Raw genomic sequence first — 25,708 nt, 5'->3', positions numbered from 1 at the left:
TATTCCAACAACGTTAGATTTTGGTGTATTCCTAGGTATCGATATATTCCAGTTAATGCCATACAGAGTCTTGAAGACCTTCTGGAACTCTACATACATCTTTCCATGCAAAATTATTTTTGCTTTATTTTTTGCTAAATGTATTTTTTAAATAATTGTGATCATGTCAGTTATTTTAAATTCAAGAAAATATATTTGGTTTTTTAAATGCAATATTATTGAAAGAAAATTGGAACAGAGTAGAATACAAGGTGTCACACAGATGGGCACTTGACTTGTAGTAAGCGTGATACTGGAAACAGCCTTTTCAATAAATATTACTGGGTAATCTGGATTTTCATATGGAGAAATAAAAAGAAACCTGATTCTCCCATCTCATATTGTATTAATTCAGTCCCTGTTTTGGGACTGTCTGCTTCAGGTGAATATATGCATATCTTTGAACCAGTACTTTCATTCCTAGACATATACCTAGCAGGATTACATGAACAAATGCAGTGACAATATATTAGAATGTTCATAGCTTCATTATTTCTAATAATCTCATTATAAAAACAAAGTAATGTATGGCATATGCCATAGCAGGAACATCTGAGCATGTTATTCAAGTCAGGAGACCACACAAGACAAGTGAAAGAAGTTTCACAGTCATGAGAGCTAAAGGTACAAACTAAAGATGGATGTGGTTAAGTCATTCTACAGACATTGCAATTCAAGCTGGCATAAATCCAGTTAAATATATTGAAATGTGCACATAAATCATTGAGATAAATGGTCTTCATTTTTTTTTAGATCAGTGCATGTTTTCATTTAAAAATAATGAAAAAGATCTGAATTATGAATTAAGGCTATTTGCTGTACTCAGGATTTATCAATGAGAAAAAATATTTGATTTAGTATTATAAAATGATATTTTAAATCTAGAAGATACCTTAAAGCACTTACATTCTAAGTCTCATTTTACAGATGTGCAAATTAAAAACTTTTGAAGTTAAAGGAGAGGGGCATTATCACAAGAGATAGCTTGTATACAGAAGACTTTATTGAATGATATACACACACAGAAATAAAATTCAGAAATTACTAGCAAATTATAGTCAAATGTATTGTAGAGATCTACATGCTATACCACCCTTCTAAAGATTAACAATAGACATTAATAGTCATTAATTGAACGTACACTAGATATTCTTTGATATAAGAGGATCACAGAAGCTCTACAGTTTATTTTTTAAAAAGATTTTATTTGAGAGAGAGAGAGAGCATGCAGAATTGGGGTGGGGGGAGCAGAGTGAGAGGGACAAGCAGACTCCACGCACTGAGCACAGAACCCAGCTGGGGCCTTGTTCTCACTACCCAGAGATCATAACCTGAGCTGCAATTAAGATTTGGGCACTTAACACATCGAGCAACCCAGGTGCCTCAAAAGTTCTACAGTTTTTTTAAAAAAAAGAAAAATGATTAACTCATATTTTCCCAAGGTTATTTGGCCACAGATTACACTCCCTCCCAAGCCCCCACCCCCAGATCTATAGCCCATACCAGAGAGGTGTTGAGGATGAATTCTTGTAGTTTTTATTAATTGGGACAGAAGTGCAATTGTAGGAAACTTCTAACCAGTTCCCTGAGGTTTTCTTACCTCATTTCAAAGAGAATAGACTGGGACAGGGTGGTCAAAAACATATGGAGACAATAATTTGCCTCTGCATCTACCAAGTAAAATTTGAAAATGTGTAAGTAAATTTTCTATCTGGAGATTACAAGCCCCTAGACAGTGCCTACTTCAAGATTCCAGTTTTTAAATCTTGCATTTGTTATTACTTCCTTTAGCTATGACTTCTCTTTCTTTAGTTTGCCCTTTTTATACAACTAAGGATTAATTTTGGAGTGCTCTGCAATATTGTTATAAAGTAGGGAACTCTCGTGGGAGATTTCTTTCATGGAAGGAATATGTGAATATGTTTCATAAAATTAAAAATACTGAGCAAATGCATGCATCCATTACGCCATTATCAATTCAGCAAGTATTACTGAGTACCTAACCTATGCTTAGGCTCTAGTTAGAGGAAATAAAAATGATTCCTGTCCCCAGAAAACTCAAACACAGAAGAGGATGTTTGAGTGAAAATAGTGTTCATTTTGAAATGTCATGAAATATGATGAAAGAAATGCAATAGAGAAACCATCTCAAAAGCCAAAGAAGAATAACTCATAGGAGGAGAGAAAAGTGGGTTAAGGAACATTCACAAAAAATCTTTTTATTTTTTTACCCTCCCCCCTCTCTTGTGAGTCTTAACTTAGGAAAAAGAGTTTGAGATGAGACTAAGAAAATATATTGTATGGCAGCACTACAAATTTTTATCAATATATAAAGGCACAAAAGAACATACCTTGTTCATGGAATCACTATTATGTTGGTTATATTTAGGTTTATACAAGAAAAAATATGAAAAGTATTAGAACAAACTATGTCAGCATTAGGTATGTAAAGAAGAAGGCTGAGAGGGAAACAGGGAAGAAGGAAAGTTCTAATGAAAAATTTCACTTAGTTTCATAAAGATAATTATATTTAATGACTATATTGAATCTTGTGTTTATCTCTGTTAGAAATAATAACTATTGGCTGGATTAAGATAAATTTCTATTTTGGTATGCAGATATTTTTATGAAAATTAATAAAATTTGTAGAATATAATGAAGATATTCCAACCAGCCTTTATTTTCTTGTGATAAGGACACACCATGATATCTACCTTCTTAACTGATTTTTAAATGTAAATACACTATTGTTGACTATTGGAAAATATTCAGATTTCTAGAACATATAAATCTTGCATAATTAAAACTGTATACCTTTGGTTAGCAATTCCCCATTTCGTTCTGCCCCTGCATCTGGCACCAATATCCCATTCTCTGTTTCTATGAGCTTGTCTATTTGAAATAGCTCATATAAGTCAAATCATTCAGTATTTGCCCTTCTGTGACTAGCTTAGTTCAGTTAGCATAATGACTTCAATATTCATCTATATCGTTACATATTACAGGATTTCTTTTAAGGCTGAATAATATTCTATTGTATGCATATACAACTTTTTTTTTTAGTATAGTTGACACACAATGTTACATTAGTTTCAGGTATACAACATAGTAATAGATGGGCTCCACATTATGCCACACTCACCAAAAGTATAGCTACCATCTGTGACCATACAATGCTATTACAATACCATTGACTATATTCCCTATACTGTACCTTTTATTCCTTTTATTCCTGAGACTTATTCCATATTTGGAAGTCTCCCATTGCCTTTCACCTATTTTTCCCATCCCAACATGCCCCTTTCCTTTAGCAACCATCAGTTTGTTCTCTGTATTTATAGATCTGATTGTGATTTTTATTTTTGTTTGTGAATTCCACATAAATGTGAAATCATATGGTATTTGTCTTTCTGTGTCTGACTTATTTCATTTAACCTAATACCATCTTTGTCCGTTCATGTCATTGCAATGGCAAGATCTCATCCTTTTTTATGGCCAAATAATATTCTATTGTATTTATATATACCACTTCTGCTTTAAATGAATGGATACTTGGGTTACATCCATATCTTGGCTATTGTAAATAATGCTGCAGTAAACACAGGGGTGCATATATCTTTTTTAATTGATGGTTTCATTTTCTTTGGGTAAATACACAATAGTGAAATTATTAGATCGTATGATTTTTCTGTTTTTAGTTTTTTGAGGAAACTCTACTGTTTTCCACAGTGGCTGTGCTAATTTACATTCCTACCAACAGTACACAAGCACTCCTTTTTCTCCACATCCTCACCAACTCTTGTTTCTTGTTTTGTTTTTTTACTTTTATTTTTATTCTAGTCATTCTGAGAGGTGTAAGGTGATATCTCATTGTAGACTGATTTTCATTTTCTGGTGATTATTGATGTTGAGTATCTTTTCATGTGTCTATTGGTCATCTTTCTTCTTTGGAAAAATGTTCAGGTCCATTGTCCATTTTTTATTTAGATTATTTTGTTTGGTGTTGAGTTGTATATGTTTTTTAAGTATTTTGGATAATGGGACACCTGGGGGCTCAGTTGGTTAAGTGTCTGCCTGCAGTTCAAGTCATGATCCCAGGGTCCTGGGACTGAGCCCTGCATCGGGCTCTCTGCTCAGCGGGGAGGCTGCTTCTCTCTCTCCCTGTGCCTGCCACTCTGCCTACTTGTGCTCTCTCTTTCTGTCAAATAAATAAAATAATTTTTTAAAAATGATTATTTTGGATATTACCTACTTGTCAGATGTGTCATTTGCTATATCTTTTCCAGTTCAGTAGTTTGCCTTTTTGATTCGTTGATGGTTTCCTTTTCTGTGCAAATGCCCTTTATTTTGGTGTAGTCCTAATAGTTTATTTTTGCTTTTGTTTCCCTTAGAACACTGTTGCTGTAACTGGTATTAGAGAAATTATTGCCTGTGCTCTGATAGAATTTTAATGATTTCCAGTCGTGCATTTAAGTCATTAATCCGTTTGAATTCATTTTTATATATGGTGTAAGAAAGTGGTCCAGTTTCATTCTTTTGCATGTAGCTGTCCAGCTTTCCTACACTGTTTATTAAAGAGACTATTTCCAACTGTATATTCTTGCTTTTTTGGTCATAAATTAGTTGACCATATAAGCATGGGTTTATTTCTGGACCTTCTTTTTGTTCTGTTGTTCTATGTTCTTATTTCTCTCTTAGAACTGCTTTTGCTATGTTTCAAAGATTTTGGACCATTGTGTTTTCATTTTCAGTTGTCTCCATGTATTTTTTTAAAATTTCTTCTTTGATATCTTTATTGACTCATTGGTTGTTTAGTATCATCAATGTGTTTGTGTTTTTTACAGGTTCTGTGTGTGTGTGAGAGAGAGAGAGAGAGATTTCTAGTTTCATACCATTGTGATCAGAATAGATGCAAGGTATGATTTTAATCTTCTTAAATTTATTTAGACTTGTGGCCATCGTGTGAACTATTCTGGAGAATGTTCCATGTGCACTTGAAAAGAATGTGTACTGTATTGTTTTGGGATGGAATGTCCATATATATCTGTTATGGCCATCTAGTCTGATGTGTCATTCAAGGATACCACATTCTTACTGATTATCTGGATGATATATCCATTGATGTGAGTGGGGTGTTAAGTCCCCTACTCTTATTGTATTACCACCAATTATGTATTAGTTTCCAATGACGGATACAGAGACATTTACAATTGTTATATCTTCTTCTGGGTTTGGACCCTTTGTCATTATTTAATGCCCTTCTTTGTCTCTTGTTACAGTCTTTGTTTTGAAGTCTGTTTTGTTTGAGGTGTTTGGGTCACTCAATCAGTTGAGTTTCTGACTCTTGATTTTAGCTCAGCTCATGATCTTAGGGTCCTGAGATTGAGCCTTGCATTGGGCACTGTGCTCAGCAGGGATTTCTTCTTGAGATTTCTCTTCCTTTCTGTCTGGTTTTCCGCCCACTTGCATGCACTTGTACACTCTCTCTCTCCCTCTCTCTCTCTAATAATAAATAAATCTTTAAAGTCTATTCTGTTTAAGTATTCCTACCCTGGCTCTTTTTTCACATTCCATTTGCATGGAGTATCTTTTTCATCTCTTTACTTTTGGTCTGTATTTTTTTTAGGTCTGAAGTGAGTCTCTTCTTTGCAGCATATAAATTGATTTTTTTTTTAATTCATTCTGCCACTTTATGGCTTTTGGTTGGAGTATTCAAACCATTTACATTTAAAGTATTTATTGATAATTTGGTACCTATTGCTGTTTTGTTCATTGTTTTCTAGTTGTTTATTTAGTTCTTCCCTGTTCCTTTCTCTTTCTCTTTCTTTCTTTGTGATCGATGACTTTTGTAATGTTATATTTGGCTTTCTCCTTATTTTTTGTGTCTCTATTATAGTTTTTGGGTTTAGGGTTCACATGAGGTTCACATATATACCATTCTAAGTCTATAGCAGTCTATATTACGTTGATGGTCATTTAAACTCGAACACATTATTTAAAATTTTTTTTACTCCCTCCTCCACATTTTGTGTATCTGTTGTCATATCTTACATCTTTTTATTCATAATATTTTTACATCAAATTATGCACTTTCCTTTTCTTTTAAAGAAGTCCCTTTAACATTTCTTGTAAAGATAGTTTAATGATGATGACTTTTGTTTGTCTTTTGTTTAACTTTTATTTGGGAAACTATCCTTTTGTTCTGAATGATAACTTTGCTGGATGTAATATTCTTGGTTGTGAGTTTGTTTTTATTCCCTCTAGCACCTTGAATATATCAATATATCCCTTTTGGCCTGTAAAGTTTCTGCTGAAAATGTAGCTGATAGCCTTATAGGGTTTTCCTTATATGTAACTTTTTGGTTTCTAAAATTCCTTTTATCTTTAAATTTTGACATTTTAATTATTATATGTCATGGTATGAATCTCCTTGGATTCATCTTGTTTGGAACTCTCTGTGCTTCCTAAACCTTGGAAGGCTTCCTTCAGTAGTTTGTGGAAATTTTCAAATATTATTTCTCTAAGTGTTCTGCCCCCTTCTCTGTTCTCTTTCTGGGGCCCCTAAAATGCTAGTGTTTGTTCACTTGATGTTGTCCAAGAGATCCCTTAACCTATGTTTATGTTGTATGTTTTTTTCTTTTTTGCTATTCACCTTGAGTGCTTTTCATTACCCTGTCTTCCAGATCACTGATACATTCTGCATCCAGTAATCTATTGTTGATTCCCTCTTGTGTATTTTTTATTGCATTTATTGTATCCTTCAGCTATGGTTCTTTTTAATATATTGTATCTTTTTTTGCGGGTCTCACTGAGTTCTTCCACTCTCTCTCCAGGGCAGTGAGCATCTTTACAATTATTTTTTTTCCAATTTTATTTATTTATTTGAGAGAGAGAGAGAGCATGAGCAGGGGGAGGGGCAGAGAGAGAGAGGGAGAGGAATAAGCAGACTCCCTGCTCAGTGGGGAGCCTGACACAGGACCCTGAGATCATGACCTAAGCCAAAGTCAGACAGTTAACGGACTGAGCCACCCAGGTGCCCCCTTTACAATTATTATTTTAAACTCTTCATCAGACATACTGCTTATCTTCGTTTCATTTAGTTTTCTGAGCTTTTGTCTTGTTCTTTCTTTGGAGCATATTTTTCTCAGGTCATTTTTGTGTGGATGTTCTCTTTAGCTCTCAATTCCATTCCACTGGTTATATGTTTGTCTTTTTGTTCTTTTTTAAGATTGTTTTGACTATTCAGAGTCCTTTGAGGTTCTGAAGTCTAGGAGGGTTTCTTTCTAATTCTGCAAAAAATGACTTTGGGATTTTAATAGAGATTGTACTGAATCTGTAGATTATTTTGGGTAATATGTATATTTTAACAATGTTGTCTTCCAAGTATAAGTAACATACACAATATAAAAAATATATATCATTTAATCCTCATAAAAGTTCAAGAAGTATTAAAAGTTCCAGAAGTTGGGTTAGTTTACAAAAGAGAAACTTTGCAGTCAGAGAATTGAAATATCATCATACTAAAGTAACATAGCTAGTATGTGATCAAAGCAAAATAAAATTCCAAGTATTTTACCTCAAAATTCTACTTTTTCCTCACTATGCTGAATTTCCGAAGTTATTCTCTGGAATCAGAGGAGAGTCCAGAAAATGGTAAATCTTTACCAACAAGAAAGAGGGAATGAATTTTAAACACAAAAATGGGACAGCCTACTTAGTTTATGGGGCATTCTGAAACCTGTTCACTTTATGCCTGTGATAAACAGTCTAGCCCAATGGAAGAAGGAAGAAGGATTCTTGTAGAAATGTCACATAACCAACATACTCACTGTGTTATTGAACATTTGTTCTAAAAACTTAGTTTGCTCTCTTCTATACCAGAAGAAGAAAAGTTCCAGATGGCTTTGCCTTTCATCAGGCACAGAATTTCTACTGCAATAAGCAACCTGTGTCTCTCTGTCTCAGGGAAGCAAACCCTATGTGGTGGTTTGATAAGGAAAAACAGGAAGATAAGACAGCACACTCAGAGCACACGCCTCATGAAACAGTTATATTGGAGGAACTGATTGAAACTTCATTTAAAAATAATCACTTAAGAAGTTATAAATACACAAATACAAAAAGGCTTTCTGCATCTAATTTAAAAATAGTATTTCCAAATAAATTGAAGGAAAGAAAGATAATATTGGCTCCCAAAGTTGAGGTGAAGGGCATATTTCATAAAACAGGGAAAAGTAGGTTGAAATTGTGATGGCATATGTGAGACTTGAAGAATAAAGTTAGGACATTAATAGTGAAGTAGAAATTCAAGAAGGAAAAGAAATAATTGATCAAATAATAGAAATAAATGTTCTTGAGATGAAAAAATAAAGTACCTCAATTTTCCAAATGAAAGAGTTCACTAATTTCCAGGCTGGACTGATAATGGCAAAATAATAATAATAATAGTAATAATAATAGTAATAATAACAATAATAATATTTTAATAGAGTACACTTATAGAATTTACTACATGCCAGGCACTGCTGTAAGTATTTCCATATATTAATTCACTTCATACTTGCAGTACTCTATAAGTTAGGTACTGTTTTAAGGTTGAGGAATCTATGGCACAGATATATTAAGTAACTCAATCGAGTGTCAGAGTCAGAGGCCATGTTCTTAACATTATAATTTTTGAAGGATTACTATCCAAATCCTCAAACATATCAGAAATCTGAGGTTAAAGAGGATGTCTTTAAAACACTGGGGCAGCAAGAACCTTGAAAGGAAAAACAGATGGATGTCATATTTTTAACTATGACCTTGTAAGCTAGGAAATAATAAAAAAGATGTTATCCACTTCACATAGCTTCATACAAGAATTAAGAGTGTTATGATAATCTGAGGCAAGTGGTCAAGAAAAGTCCAATCAATGAAACAGCACAAAGGACATGTGTAAGCAAAGATAAAAAGAAAAGTAAATACTAGTGAACAATCCAACTTGCTACATATGTATCTCAACTTACATTTAAATATATAAAGATAAATGTTAAGTTTCTTAAGACAAAGAGACAAATTCTACAAAACCTTTAAGTCTTGAGAAATACTGTTAAAGCATTCTTAAGATTTCAAGGGGTTAAAAAAATAGGAAGGGACTGAACAATTTCTTTTGGAGGATGAAAGGATACATGGAAGATAAATTCTTTTTTTTGTGTAATAGTCTTCGTATTTGGGGTGGGAGGGAAATAGTTCATGCTGTTTTTCAAATAACAGAAAAACATAGTTGTGAACCAGAAAAAGTTTAAAGATGGATTTGAAACTTACCTTTTAATTTCCTGTTTAACAATACATGGTTATCCAAGAAATTAAAAGAAAAAGATATGAAGGGTATGTATGTTTATGTGTGCTTGTGTTATGGTGGTAGGGGGAAAGTAGCACCCTAATCAAATACCAGAATATCAGATACTAAAGTAAATTGTACATATTGGTATGATAACTGATACTGGATTTTGTAGACTCTATAAATAGACCTTCATATATTTGAGAATTTAGTATTTACTAGTTTAGAGACAAAGGAATAGATTATTTAATAGGGTTATTAATTCAACCAGCTATTTACTTGTAAATACAATATAACAAAATGCCAAAATTAATTCTGGATGGATTTAATATTTGAAATACACAAGTAGAGTATTCAACATGACGTATTTTAAAATAGCAGGATTAAGCTTTGAGTTTCAGAGACAAAAATGGAGGTGATGCCAACTAAGAGGACCCCATGTCTTTTTATTCCACTTAGGTATGGATGTAATTGACAGTGACTCACAGGTTTAGTGATTCCACTTACACCATAAGCTGCTAAAACTATATCTTTAATTACTTGTCCAAAGGTGGGAGATTGGGAATTGAACTGGAGATCAATGAACAAGTATTCTGTTTTGCTGTCTTCCTCTCCAGGGATGTTAGAAAAGCAAAGAAGCAAGGAGTTACTTTTTATTGAGTTGTTTGCTCTTGAGAGAACTGCTCAAGAGAAGAAAAGTTTGATTTTTGTGGTTACAATAGTTTTATCTTGTTCTGAAGACAAAATGTAGGAGCCCTAGGAAATGAAATATTTTTTAATGGCCAAGTCTTGCTGAAAAGTATAAAGTTTACTTTAGGTTATTTTTTGTTTTTTTTCCCTCCAAATTTATATGCTTAAATGAACATTCCCACCCTATACCCAACATCATATACCAGGAAAGTTATTTAAAAATCCCTGTATCTCATTTATATTGTATTTATATTTATATGATATATATAATATCTAATTATATATAAGATTTTCCTGTTTGAGAAATGGATTTAAAACTAGAAATGCACACTAAATTTCCATTCCTGTAAATGATTGACAAAAAGGTATATGAAAATGAATACATTGGAAATTAGAATTTTTTTAATGTTCATTAAACATAGGTTATGAATGCTTTCAAAATTCAGTTATCTGATAAATAAGAACTATGTTACAAACTTGACTCCTACTGACCTGGCCATTCTCCATGCTTTCTACACAATTATATAAAATAGTTAATCTCATAGATTGAGATAAAGATTTCTCTCAATACTACTCTGGAAATTAGAGATTAAAAACAAAGTGTTAGTGGTAAAGAGAAGCCAATAATGAAAATTTTAGATAATTCCAGAATTTTAACTTCCAAAAATATTTGAGTTACATTTTTTCTTTATAAATAAAAGTATAGGTTATTTATCTGGTTTAAAATAACACCATTTTCTCTTCTGTAAATATGCAAGAAATAGAGATATTTTTATTTTGGGGGGAAAAAATAGATATGTCAGTATTTTATTTGGCTCATCTCCCCAGTGTCTGCTTCACTCATCTTGGCCTCAGCATTCCACTGCAGGCAGGCCACAGTGTCTCTCTCTTATGATATCACCTGGAGTAAAAAAATGATTGATAAACAAGGAGAAGTCTCTGTTTTGAAAATAAAATTTTCTAGAACTGTGAATTTAGTGGGTAACAAATGAAAGACAAAGCCAAAAGGGGGAGAACCTCATCAGGCTAACAAGTATTATTTAATGTTTCTTTTATAAAATTTTTTAAAAGATTTATTTATTTGGAAGAGAGAGTGCCAGGAGGGGGGAGGGGCAGAGAGAGAGAATCTGAAGCAGACTCTCCACTGAGCATAGAGCCAGATGCAGGGCTCAGTCTCACAACCCTGAGGTCTTAACCTGAGCCAAAATCAAGAACTGGACACTTAATCAACTGAGCCACCCAGGTGCCCCGTATTATTTAATGTTTTGATTTCTTTCTTTTTCTCATATACCAATTCAAGGTAGGCATTCATTGTGTCCTCTTCCAGGTTTGCCTGTTATTTTTATGATATTTTACCTGCTTTTTTTTTCATCCAGAGGTTATGCAAAATGTTTCCCAGTGTGTTCCCTTGTTCTACTCACCTATGGCTCTCAGTATTCTGACTATTAATTCTGCTATATAGAGCTCTCCCACAATGAGAATTGGAAAATGGTAACTGCCCTGTCACTATTTTAATTAGATAAACTCTAACTGCTTCCTGGCATCATTGGATGTTAATTAGATAAACTCTAACTGCTTCCTGCTACCATCATTGGATGTTCTTTTTACTATTGAATAGTAGCCTCAATTTTATTTTCCTATTCTTCACTCAATCATTTCAGTTCAAACAATTTATTTATTTTGTACTGTGTTTAAACACTAAAATGGAAAATGAAATCTGCCCTGTTGCATGGGCTCAGTGATATTCCTTTGACATTAATCACATTGTATATGTCAACAAACACATCATGGTCAGTGTGTGTTGCTTTGAACTGTCTTTAATGGAGGTAATTATGAAATGGTGACATTTAAATGAAACATAGTCAACTTAAGTATCCAATGTGTGGAGCCTTTTGTCTCTTTATTGACTACCTCCTATGGAGATATAAAGATGTTTGTTCTGGTCTTTCAGGTACTCCTAGTTCCAATTTGTATTCCCAGTTTTAGAGATAGTACAGGCATACTCAGCACTAATTACCAAATAAATTACATTAAGCAAATATTTACTGAGTGCTTTTTATGTGAGGAAAATAATAAGGAAGATTTGTTTAGATAGGAGATATTTGCTTCATTCTTAATTTGACTAGGTCAGATCTCACCATGGGGGTATCATAAAAGCACCCAGGTGAGGATTTTATAAATTGGAAAAATCTGCATTATAAAGATGTGAATACTCTCCTAAACTGATCTACAAATTTAATTCACTCCTATTCAAAATTGTATAATAATAATAAAAACATATTTTGGTGGAAATTGATAGGCAGATTCTGAATTTTATGTGGACCTCAAGGGTTCAAAGAATGGCCAAGAAAATCTTAAAGAAAAATCAAATGAATGGATTTACATACACGGGTTCAAGATTATAATAAAACTATGACATTTAAGACAGTTTGGATGCAAAAATAGATAAATAGAAAAATAAAATATAATTGAAACAAATGTAATGATAGAGAGGCCTAATTTAAGAATAAGTTCAATCCAATGGAAATTGAGTTTTTCATCAGTTAGGGTCAATTTGGATACTAATGTGGGAAAAATTAATATCAACCCCTAAGTCATAACATACAACAAAAGTAACAATATTGGTTGTAGATCTAGATTTGGAAGACAAAATAATATAGCTTTTAGAAATAATAGGAGACTGACTATTCAGTGAGCTTGATTTGGATAAATGTATTTTGAAAGGGAAATACAGACACAGAAATATATTAACCATAAAAGAGAAATATTGGTAAATTGAACTTCATTAAAATTAAGTTGTATAAACCAAAAAAATCACAATTAAAACACTGAAAATGCAAACCAAGGGTGGGAGAAGATATTTTTATTATATATATTGGACAACACAACCAAATTATATTAAACTAAACTTGTACTAATTAATACAAAAAAGCAGGTAGTCATTTTTAAATGGATGTAAGTTTTCAACAGGCACTTTAAAAAGATATAAAAATAGTAAATTAATATTTAGAAAACTGTTTAATATCATTCATCCTCAGGGACATGCAAAATAATGCCTGATACCCTTTTAACATTGTTCTTTGTATACATATCTTATTACTCTGAAAGCAAACATTTCTGGTTCAAGACGGACTATCATTATTTACAACAATAACCACATCCGTTCTCCACACTGCTTTCTCCACTTTAGCACAATGCAATGGTAGTCTGAGGATTATGTCTGTGCATACATTAAGAGGACGTCATGAACAATAGGAGAGGACCCCCATAATTATCAGTCTGGGGTAGACTACATAGTGTCCCCTTCCTCTCCTGAGAAAAGAAGAATCTTTTGTTTATGTTTTTCAGTCCCTTGAAATGTAAACACATGGCTCAACTAAACAGAAGACAAGTAGGAATAAAAGACAATTGATGCTATCATTATATCAATTTTCTTTGCTGAGGAAGCCCTGACCATAAACAAAAAAAGGAAATATTCATAGAGCATCATTTTGTTTCCTTGACAATGCCACAGAGATGTTGTTGCAAAACCATCAGAATGAATGAAATTATAAAAACGAAACAAACCAACCCTGTTATTAATTAGTGTTACCAGGGATGTGGAGCAACTGAAACTCTCACGTACTGCTGGTAAAACAAAATACAGTCAATTTGGAGAACTCTTTGGCCGTATCCACTAGGGATACTACAATGAAAAATGTGTACATGTTTATCAAAAACATGTACTAGAATCATTCATGTAAGCATTATTTATAATAATCAAAAATTGAAAAAAGCTCAGATGCCCATCAACAGTAGAATGAATAATTAAATTGTGGTATAGTTATACAATAGAATATTCTAAAATAATGCAAATAGATAAACAACATAAAGATAACAATATGGCGGAATCTCAAACATAAGTTTAGTGTACAAGTACTCAAGAACTAGCATAATGTCAGTTTAATGTGCCATTAATCGCTATACCAAAAACTAAGGATATTATTGCTTATAAATGAAATATTATGCAACCATTGAAATAAGAAGGAAGAAGTGTACTGGCATCAAAATATTTCATATTGTAAAGTGAAAATAAATGAATGGTATGTATAGTCTAACATGAACAAATAAATTATTCAGTATGATTTGAGAATTAAATTTCTCATGTATTATCTTTGTATATGCAAATGGTAAGGGACAGGCAACACTAGGTAGGGAGAGACAGGTAGGGGGCAACATGACTAGGCTCATGCAGGGGGCTACGTAACCAGGCTCACAGAAATCCCAGATGCGGAGAAATGTTATAGAAAAGATATTAACTGGAGAGAAGGAAACATAACAAATCCACCTTGTTCTAAATATAGATGAGATATTGTCATAATATTTACAAATCCACCTTGTTTGTCTTAAATGTTATAGACGTGTTTACTAAGTTCCCTGGTCAGTTTTCTATAAAATCCCTCAATGGCAACCCATTCAGGACCCCTCTCACTCTAGAGAGTTTTCCTTTCTGTTCTCACACTCCCTTAATAAACTTTCACTTTCCCTTATTGTCCTCCAGATTCATCTTCAACTCTGTGAGACAAGAACCCTGAAACCCTGCAATGCAAAGATGGTATTTAGAAAGATAGACACAGGAAACTATTAAAAGGCCATATGGCACAGTGGCTAGAATTGAGGCCCTTTATATGTTACTGCAAGTTAGATGAACAAGGAAAGATGCCTCTGTCCTTTTCACTGTTGCAGTAGAGAATTGCAGGACAGGGTAGGGAAAGTAAAGCAGACCAAGTTTTTTGTTTTTTTGGTTTTTTTTAGATTTTATTTATTTATTTGACAGAGAGAGACAGCCAGCAAGAGAGGGAACACAAGCAGGGGGAGTGGGAGAGGAAGAAGCAGGCTCCTAGTGGAGGAGCCTGATGTGGGGCTCGATCCCAGAACCCTGGGATCACGCCCTGAGTCGAAGGCAGACGCTTAACGACTGCGCCACCCAGACGCCCCAGAGAGCAAGTTTTTATTAAAGTACACTTCAAGGGAGGAGTGGGCCAGTCAAGAGAAAAAGGCCCCAGAAATGCCAGGGTCCTAGGGTTCTATCGTAATTATATAATAATTAGCCAACTGTGCATGTCCTTGCCCAAGGTGTATTCAAAATGCCTGCCTGCGGTAGGAAGCCACAACATTGTTTCTAAAGACATCGGTCAGATAAGAACAAGGAGCTGCTTTCTGCAGATGTGCAAGTACAGCAAACTTAACTCTTCCTCTGCTGGGATGTGGTATGACCGCAAACCGACTTCCAGATGGGTGGAATGGGGTGGTCCCTGGGCGGTCCCCAGATGGGGTTCTCAGTCAGGATGTCTAAGGTCCAGCCTCCTGTAGCTCATGCCCAGCCTCCTGCCTAACTAATCTAGAGTCACGACACTTGGGTTAAATACTGTTTTCAACAGCTACTAGCTGTGTTAAATAGCAATGTTTCAAATATTTTTGGACTTGTTTCTTTAATTCAGTTGTTTGGTTTAAACATTGGTATTGGGAATAATATTTAACTTTGTCACAAGGTTTTTTTGTTTTGTTTTTATGCGGGTAAAATACAGGATAATTTCTGATGCATTACATATTGTTATAATTCAGTTTTATTATAAATCATATAATTTCATATTAATATACTACTAATTATTATATTAATAACTAGAATAATTATTATTATCTTAATAATAATCTCTTAGGAGAGAAATTAGTTGAGCCAGAAAAAAAGCCCTAAAGATCAAATGCAGGATATAAGTATCAAAGTAACAGGGCTATTGTGTGGTGGGTATTAAGGTGGGCAGATGTGATGAGCACTGGGTGTTATATGTAAGTGATGAACCACTAAATTCTATTCCCGAAACCAGTATTACCCTATATGTTAACAAGAATTTAAATAAAAACTTGAAGCAAACAAAGAAAAAATAACAGGACTATAGCGAGTTTGATTTTCAACTGTTCCATGTCTTATATGCCAAGGTAAAAACTATGATTGGGAAAGACAGGGTCTTTGAGACTTGACATAGGAACCTGAAAACCTTGAATTCGTAAAATTCTCTGAATCATTTGAAAATGTTGAATATTTTCCTTGTTCGAAGTAAGGATCTGTAATCACATCCCTGTACTCTTGCCTGACATATCAACAACTAGGATCATCTAATATAATTTATTTAGGAAAGAATTGGGTTTGCCGAGTGAGGAAAGCACCCAAGAAATTGCAGAACCTAGGTGTAAATGAACACATGGTCAAATAGCAAATGGTTGACTGATGAGAGTCTTGGAATTAAAAAAAAAAAAAAACAAGTTTGGGGCAGAAGGTCTTGGGAAGAGACATACAGATTGACATATGGGAAGGCATGCAGTATGAAGATATTTGTATTGCACATGAATGCCCACCTACTAAAGAAAAGGCGCTAAGTAACCTAGTAAGTAGAATGACTCATCCGGCTGATGTCAGCCATCTTCTTCACCTTTGAATCCACTGTGCTTGCTCACCCCAGTTCTAGAAAAATGGACTCGTGGACAGAGTAACCATAATGCCATCAATGGGCATTATGTATAGGTCCCAATCCATGGAAACCCATGTAGGCAAGCAGATACAGCTACCGTTGCTGCTCAGCATTCAGCATGTCGGTAGAAAGAAAGCTATGGCTCAAATATGGCACCCCTCACAGAGACCAACCAGTTAGTAGGTGGGAGAGCTGCCACATGGGAACCCTTCCAGCTGGAAATGGCAGAAATTCATCTCGATTGAAATAAACACATATTCTTAGGTAGGCTTTGCTTTTTATCGATGACAGCATCTTGGGCCTCAGCACTCTCAGAAGGCTAAGTGTTTGCTCCATTAAAATGGGATCAGCTAGGGAAACCTGGGTGGCTCCGTTGGTTAGGCATCTGCCTTTGGCTCAGGGCATGGACCCAGAGTCCTGGGATCAAGTCCCACATGGGGCTCCTTGCTCACCGGGGAGCCTGCTTCTCCCTCTGCCTGCCACTCCCTCTGCTTGTGCTCTCTCTCTGACAAATAAATAAAAATCTTTTTTAAAAATGGGATCAGCTATTTTCTGAAGTACTCCTTAATAGATTTGATGCACACACATCTCTGCAAGTATGTTTCTCTGGGAATGTGTCCCAGTACAACCCACGTAGACACATAGTGTTAAAACCTTGAGAAACAAAGGTAAGCAGACATCTTAAAAACGCTTGTACACCCTCATATATACAAAGGCCTATAATCTTTAAAGTAGCAATAAGACTGACAGCTGACTACCAACAGGAAAGGTGGGAGGCAGAGGTAAAAATATGACAACTTTTAAGTGCTAAAAGGAAATCTACCATTATGACATCATGCCCTGGGAAAATAATATTTAAACATAGAAAAGAAAGTCATTTTCAGAGAAACATGAACTGAGGAATTTTTTTTCTAGAAATCTTTGCTAAAAAATAATAATAATAAATAAACAGAGTACTTCAAGAAGAATAGTGATGCCAGGCAGAAACCTAGAAGTGCAGGAGAAAAAGAAAAAACAAAAACAAAACAAAAGTAGAAAAAGAATTTGGCAGGATAAAAATGGGATAATAAAAATGGGTAATCCAAAAGAATGCAAAAAGGAGGAAAAAATAAACAATTGCAAAATTATCATTACCTTTGTAATGTTAGTTTAATCCTCTATGTTTTGGTTTTCTTTATTAGTGTGTGCAAAGATAGGGAGACATGAAACTCACCATTAGGGGAACATCAGAGAAGTTTTAATTACTGAGAATTCTGGAATAAAAGTAAAAAAGGGAATAAATTTCATTGTCTCTATGTCACAATTTTAAGGAATGAGTCTGCATATTCCATACAAGTTTCAAGTTTCAAAATAATTAATAGAATAGAACATACCAATGTAATAAAAATGGATTTAAAAACTGCTAACTTAGGAATAGGATTTCTATACCTGAAATAACTATATGACAAAGGTAGAAGGCCATAAAAAGAAAAATTCTATAACTGTGAAAGAATTAAATGGATATTTAAAGAAAAAAGGGGGGAGATCCACAACGAGGTAAGAGGCTTGAACCAGAAGATAAATCAGTGTACTGCATCCTTCACTGAGAAAGTCTTGAAATGGAAAACCGTGTCAGCTGGACTAAACTATTTAATTTAGATTCTGGTAAAACTCATTGATTCTATTCACACCCTGTAAACCAATAGCAATTTCATAAATAAAACTTGTTATAGCAATGATTTCTATCATATGCTATTTATTGAGTAAAAAGATTCTTTAAATAGCTCTTAAAAATACTAATGGCAGAATAACTTCAAGGTACTCCTATCAATGCATCACCACTCCAGATAACGGCACAAATAGCCTGTGTTCATCCTGGACACAATTAACAAGGGAAAGAAGCAAGATGAATAAAGGTAGTTAATAGTATTACCTTTACCACGTGGGCCACCTTTCATATATTTAAAGATGGTATTATGTAGGGGCGCCTGGGTGGCGCGGTTGTTAGGCATCTGCCTTCGGCTCAGGGCGTGATCCCGGCGTTATGGGATCGAGCCCCACATCAGGCTCCTCCGCTATGAGCCTGCTTCTTCCTCTCCCACTCCCCCTGCTTCTGTTCCCTCTCTCACTGGCTGTCTCTGTCAAATAAATAAAAGCTTTAAATAAATAAATAAATAAATAAATAAATAAATAAATAAATAAATAAAATAAAGATGATATTATGTAGAAAGCACAGACATTCTAAATTTAGAGGGCGGGAAAAATAATTATCTCTTCATAAGAAAGCATAGAGAGTAAGAGTCTCTTGGGAGAGAATGTACTTTATCAGAAAAAGAATTCTCCAAACAAAATTCTACCCTCTATCAGTGAATAAAGATGCCTTGTCCTAAGAAGCAAATTCAGAATAAGGTTCTAAAAATAGATTCTACATTTTTTTCACGGTGGATTTCAAGACATTCTGAGGAAACTCATAATAACTATGGTAGAGGTTACCAGTGCTCACTTCTTGAGGTAAAATGACATGTTGGGGTCTCCTTGAATCAAAATGACTATGTGACTGGTTTTCACCACTGCAGTGAGTGGAGGTATCATTTCTAGGCTGAGGTGCTGAAAAGTGGGAATGTCTTCTCCAATCTGGGTTTTGTTTTGTTCCTTTTTTTTCCCCCAGACCACTAACTGGAGAGGATATGAGGATGTTTATGAGGGGAGAAGTACCAAAATGGAAGAGAGGAAGCCTAGTTTCTGAGTTACTGCTTAAATTCTGTTCATTCAAGAGAGCCCCTACTCAGAAATACCACTTAGGGTAGTTGCATGAAGAGAAAATACATTACATGTTTACATATTATGGCACTGAGCTTTTAGATTTTATCTGTTATACCGTCTAGTATGACTTTCACCATTTAGTATTACTTTCACCAATAAGAAATTAAATCTTTCTGGGTTTTGTTTTGTTTTTGTTTTTTTGGTTTTTGGGTTTTTTTTAGTCCATCTCTCTATTTACATAAATAGCATGTACAAATTATTTATTTCCAAAATATTTGTGTATTTGCCTCATTACTTGATAAGCACACCCAATTAAAATAATAATTCTCTTCAGTATTTAATGGTGTGCAAACCAACATATGTATTTTGATGTATAAATGGATTTTATATCAATAAACAATATCTATTGTTTGTTAAATTGGGTAATATTCATTTAGGGTCCTTATTTTTTGCAAGGTTATTTTTATCTTTGGAATTACATAGATTTGTTTACCTTCCCCAAAAAAGTTATGGAAGAGTAAATTATAATACATGCAAGCAATGAGAACTTACCCAAAAAAAGACAAAATTCAGTTGCACATAAATACATAAATGATGTGTATATTTTAGTTTGGTTAATTGAATTTTACTGATGTAAAAGGTAATTTTCTCTTGGTTTAATTGTCTTAATTTTTTGCAAGAGAAATTAAAGCTATTTAAAGTGACTGATGAACTTACTGGGAAATGAAACTTACAGATAGTTTACAAAATCAGTAGTCCAAATTTAGGAAAACAATACAGTTAGGTACCAATACAATGCAGTATACTCCCACACAAAGTCTGTTAAGCAATTATTTGCTGGCAATAAAGATCCTTAAATTTCAGTTAACTCATTATCTTTTACTGGTACTGCTAATGTGAAATCTAGAATTTGGAAATTTCCCCCCCTGATTTTCAAGCTTTGTTTTAAAAAATATTTCCAATTAAAATCCTCAATGATTTTGTACGTGCCAAAAATTATTGAAAGTTTTAAGTATTTTTAGTTTCTAGAAAATGTATATTTCACTTAAATTTGAAGGCAAACTTTATCATTAAATCGAATATTTTATTTAACAAAACTGGTTTCAGGAAGAAACCTAATAGAACACACTGTTTTCAGGGGCGCCTGGGTGGCACAGCGGTTAAGCGCCTGCCTTCGGCTCAGGGCGTGATCCCGGCGTTCTAGGATCCTGGGATCGAGCCCCACATCAGGCTCCTCCGCTATGAGCCTGCTTCTTCCTCTCCCACTCCCCCTGCTTGTGTTCCCTCTCTCACTGGCTGTCTCTATCTCTGTCAAATAAATAAATTAATTAATTAAAAAAAAAAAAAAGAACACACTGTTTTTAGGGATTAGTTGAAGGACACTTTTCCAATTGAGCTTTAGGAGTTGGAAATATAATCGCAATATAAGTTTAAGTTCTATCATTGCTTTCATTGTCTACAGAATTCTGATGCTACAATTGCATTGCAAACTTAATTAAAAAAATAGCCCATATAAGTAATTTTATCTGAGTTAATTTTATGTTTTGGATTTCACTTGATAGAATAACATTATATATTTTTTCATATTAAATTACTTATAACTTTTCTCAGAAATTCTCAGTATTAAAAATTTTAGATGTCCTTTGGTTTGTCTGAAAGTCTAAAAAAATTAATTAACCAAAAGTTATGTTTATATTTTAAAACTGATATATAGTTAACATTTCAAGTATACATTTAAATTTAAAAAAAAACATAAGATACCACTCTAGTAGCCATTAGTTTATTGAACAGAAGGTGTCCATCTGTGTTTCTATGATTTATTTGCTTTTATTTCTGTGGGTTAGGACATACTCAACAGTGGTGTACCCAAATACAGAATAACAAGAAACATGGGATTATTTCTAGAATGGTTCAAATTAAACATGTGCCTACAAAATGCCATTTTCCATTTTGTAAAATGGAAAGCATCTAAAATATTTTTTAAGATTCTACTTTCTTGAAATATATTTATTTAAAAAGAATTCAGATTTAATATATAATTTTAAATTTACAGTCTTTTTTATTTTCTTCAATACAACTTGTAGAAATGGAGGCTAAATGTATAAATTTGTTTGAAATTATGTTACATAAATTTAGTGGATTATTCATTTTCTAGCAGTTTGAAAGTGATGTTAAAAATCTATTTTCCAAGTTTCCTATCGGTTTGCTGATTAAGAATCATGTATTTCAAAATCTGGAAAGTGCCATAGTATTTATTGGAGGAACTGTTTGCGAAGGGAAACCTGGATAAACAGCGATGTGCAACATAGAGGAAGGGGCAGGAAGTGTAGAGAGAGTTCACCTGGTCAAGATGTTCGGCTATTTTTTACTTGACTGACTTTTGATATATGAACTTTTCTGAGCTTTTGTTCTCTTATCTGTCAAATGAGAAGTCAGAATTATATTATCTAAAAGGTTTCTATTATGGTTTGATTCTCTCATACATGAAAATTATTTTGCGAATACTGTTTTTTCTTTCCTGGAGCGGTCACTGTGCTTGTGGACACAGCAGTATATAGTTTACTACTATTGTATAATGGGCTTAGTGGTTTAAAACAACACAATTTAGTAGCTCAATTCTGTAGGTCAGGAATGGGGCCAACATAACTGGATTCTCTGCTGAGGTTCCCACAAGGCTGTGATCTACCTAAGTTTGGGCCATACTATGGTTCACATCTAGAGCTTGGGATTTGTTTCCAAGCTCACTTATGTTGTTGGCAGAAGTGTGTCATTTTTTTTTTTCTTTCGTAATTTTTAAAAAATTTTTACATTTTTTAAATTTAAATTCAATTAATTAACATATAATGTATTATTTGTTTCAGGGGTACAGGTCATTGATTCTTCAGTCTTATATAATACCCAGTGCTCATTACAACACATACCCTCCCCAATGTCCATCACCCAGTTACCCTATCCCTCCACATTTCTCCTCTCCAGCAACACATAGAAGTGTTTCTTCTAGCTCTAGGAATGAAGTCCCTGTTTCCTTGCTGGCTGTCTGCCTAGGGTTGTGTTCTACTCTCAGACGCCATCTACATCCTCCATGTTAAAAGCTAGCAATAGAAAATCTCCCTCCTATCAGATCTATCTCATGTTTAGAATCTCTCTAACCTTGTATCTTTTACCAGGAAGAGTTCAGACCCCTATAGGAGCTCACCTGATTCAGTGATGCTTATCAGTGATAATCTTCCCATCATAAGGTCAACTGATTTGGGATTTAATTACATCCACAAAATACCATCATAGCAACACCCAGGTTACTGGTCATTTGAATAACTGGTAAAAATTGTGTGTTTTCTGGTTGGATGGGAATTTGGGGACACATCTTAGTATTCTGTCTACCACAAGCAGTGAATAAGTCAAACACAATCTCCTCTTTTGCAATGTATGCCATCAAGTTTGGGAACAAAAGCACAAATAATGACTTTAATGTATACATAATAAGTGTTAAATAGAAGTGTAGGTTACTTTGAGTGCAGTTTACCAAGATCATCTTAATTAGACAATGAAGTTGAGCTATCCATTTGAACCCAAAGCAGAACCACTCTAGTTTCAATTGAAAGCATGTATTTCCTTAAGTCTTTTAGTCAATATTTCTTGCACAGATTTTACATGTTATTTGGATATTGAACTGGCTATTATCCATTTACCCCTTCAAATCTACCTCCTCCTTTTGGCCTCATGCTTTAGCCACCCCTCAAAACTTCCCCCCAGGAGGTGTAAATTTAGGGACTGTTTTAACTGGGTTCACTTTGCCTTCTGGTTGAATTCCACAGTGGCAAACACCAACAAGAGATCAGAGGTGGGAAGACAGTGATGTTGGGGCATTTAATCTCCCTGTGCTAACCTGTAGATTGACACGGTTCCTGTCCCGATTAGTCCTACAAATACAACTCTGTTTCTCTGGACAATAGTAAGAGCTCCCTCTAACGTTTTCCTTCAATCTGGCATGGTAATGACTTTCTGCTCTTTCTGACCTGAAGTTCTTTATCATCTCTCTTTGATTTCCCTCACCATTTCTTGAATATTATAAATATTCCTCTCCTCAGTTATCCTATTTGAGTATGAAATCTGTTACTGGTGACTCTGATACAAATACCTTATTACTGCCTGCTATTCTTTTTTTGCCAAAATACCACCCAGTTTGTTTAGGATGGCAATGTGTTATGTAAAACACATTAAACCATGAAACATAGTTTTGGCCAATTGAACATAATCAGATGAGCATTTCTGGGAAAGCAGCTTAATTTCTTATTGCAGATGACCACCATTCCTTCTTCACCCTTCCTGCTTCTTCCTGTTTGGTTGGCTGGAGGAGACATATAGCCATAAAACCACAAGAATGTGGTGAGAGACCAAGTCCCTAAGGGGGAGAAAGTACAAGGATGGAAACGGCCTGAATTCCCAGTGACAACTTTGAGCCACCGTACTCACCCTGAGCTTTATGATACAAATCAATTCTGTCAGCAGTCTATTTTTGTTTCCAGCTGGCAGATGAATGTAATTTTCACTAATATATCCAGTAATATATCCACCTACCCTGTTGTCTTCATGCTTCCTTCCACACAACGTCATCAGCGGTTTAAGTGAGGAAATGTGTGTTGGTGGAACATTTACTTTACTACTTCATCTGACCGTGATCAGTGCTCAGGAAGATAAAGTAGGTCTGCAATTCCCAAGAAGTTCTTGAACACACAAGGTCAAGTTCCTCTTTCACACACACACAGTCCTCTAATATCTTATTTTCGGTAGAAACCCATAAAGACTCCTATCCAGACTTTCTCATCATACTTTTGTCAGAGTTTCATGTTCCTCAGCCCATAGTTTCTAATTACTTTATGGGATATAAAACAATGTAAAAATCAGGGCAGAGTGGCAAGTTCAGTGCACTTTCACAAGATATATACACAATTCAGCATTCATGGGAGTCTTAACACCATCTTACTAAACTACCCGTTTTGTTTTTGGCTCACTTCACACTTCTGTGGCAAGAAAGAAAAGCATTGGGGCACCTGGGTAGCACAGCGGTTAAGCGTCTGCCTTCGGCTCAGGGCGTGATCCCGGCGTTATGGGATCGAGCCCCACATCAGGCTCCTCCGCTAGGAGCCTGCTTCTTCCTCTCCCACTCCCCCTGCTTGTGTTCCCTCTCTCGCTGGCTGTCTCTGTCTCTGTCCAATAAATAAATAAAATCTTAAAAAAAAAAAAAGAAAGAAAGAAAAGCATTGCATCTCCCTGTTTTGATTCCTCCTCCATGTCAACTTGATGGTCTATGTATTTTGTCTTCAATCTGCTTTTTTAACTCATTATATTTTTACCAAATATTGCTGTGGATTTTTTTTTTCTGTTACATGGTTAATATAGTCTCTGATTCTTCTTTGATAAATACTGGTCATTTCACATTTTATGTGTGACATGTTAATAGCTGATCCCCTTAATGATATTTAGAAAATTGGATGAACAGAAACTGAATTTTTTTTTTTTCACTTCCAGGAAACTCTTGTTTCTTTACTCACAACTAAAGCCATATGAATAATCAGAGATTTTGATCAGACATCTGCCTTTATGCAGGTCTTAATTTAGCTCATATAGGTTTGGAGTAATTAACCCTGAGAATGTTTTCAGCATATATGGGAAGAAATGGATTGGAGAGATAGCAAGAAGGAAAAATAATGAAATGATTATAAATTTTATTTTAATAACATATGGGGGGATGAGTCCCATCATACATAATGTCTGATATTTAGTGATATTTGGTAGAGTAGAAGCAGATTTGGTTGAGGCAAAGATATTTTGAAATGAGAAGACTAGATCATAAGGCAGCATGATACTTTTTTAATGGGATATTCTTTCACATAACATTGATATGATTCTGATTTCTGAGGCTGAGCTTTGCTACAGACCATTAGGTTTTGACTGTGAGCTACTGAGATGAGACAGCAGCAAAAGATTAAATAAATAAATAAAATATAGCAGCAAACAAAATTTAATGTGAGAAATTGAAATGGTCAGTTTGTTGAACTTGGCTACATTTTATTAATGTGAACAAAAATAAAATCTGTTGCTGAAATGATAAGGAAATACTAGAAAATGTTTTTATATGTTCATTTTCTGTCTCATTATGGCAAACAATTAAAACTGAAATTGCATTACCAGTATTATTGTCATTACAGTGGTATTTCATAGACACTATTTGCCTCAGTATTGAGACATTAGAGTGATAAAAGGAAGCAGTTCACATTTTATGCTTTTGTGTAATAAAGACTTTTCATGCTTCTCTTCAAAGTTTGAGATTATTCTTACTAACAAAATTAAATAAAATGATGATTTGGGGAATTCTCTATCACTCTTACGGTGCTTTTTCTGGTTTAAA

General features: G+C 34.3%; 1 long non-coding RNA gene across 2 annotated transcripts in view; it reads left to right on the top strand.

Annotated features, from left to right (window-relative positions):
* LOC125282045 (uncharacterized) overlaps positions 1–25,708 on the top strand; it is a 379,334-nt gene that overhangs the window by 309,956 nt on the left and 43,670 nt on the right. The gene's annotated exons all lie outside the window — the stretch shown is intronic.

This window comes from Ursus arctos, unplaced genomic scaffold (assembly GCF_023065955.2).
Source record: "Ursus arctos isolate Adak ecotype North America unplaced genomic scaffold, UrsArc2.0 scaffold_20, whole genome shotgun sequence".
Lineage (NCBI taxonomy): Eukaryota > Metazoa > Chordata > Mammalia > Carnivora > Ursidae > Ursus > Ursus arctos.
Note: the sequence above shows the minus strand (reverse complement) of the source record. Positions and strands in the feature narration are given on the sequence as shown.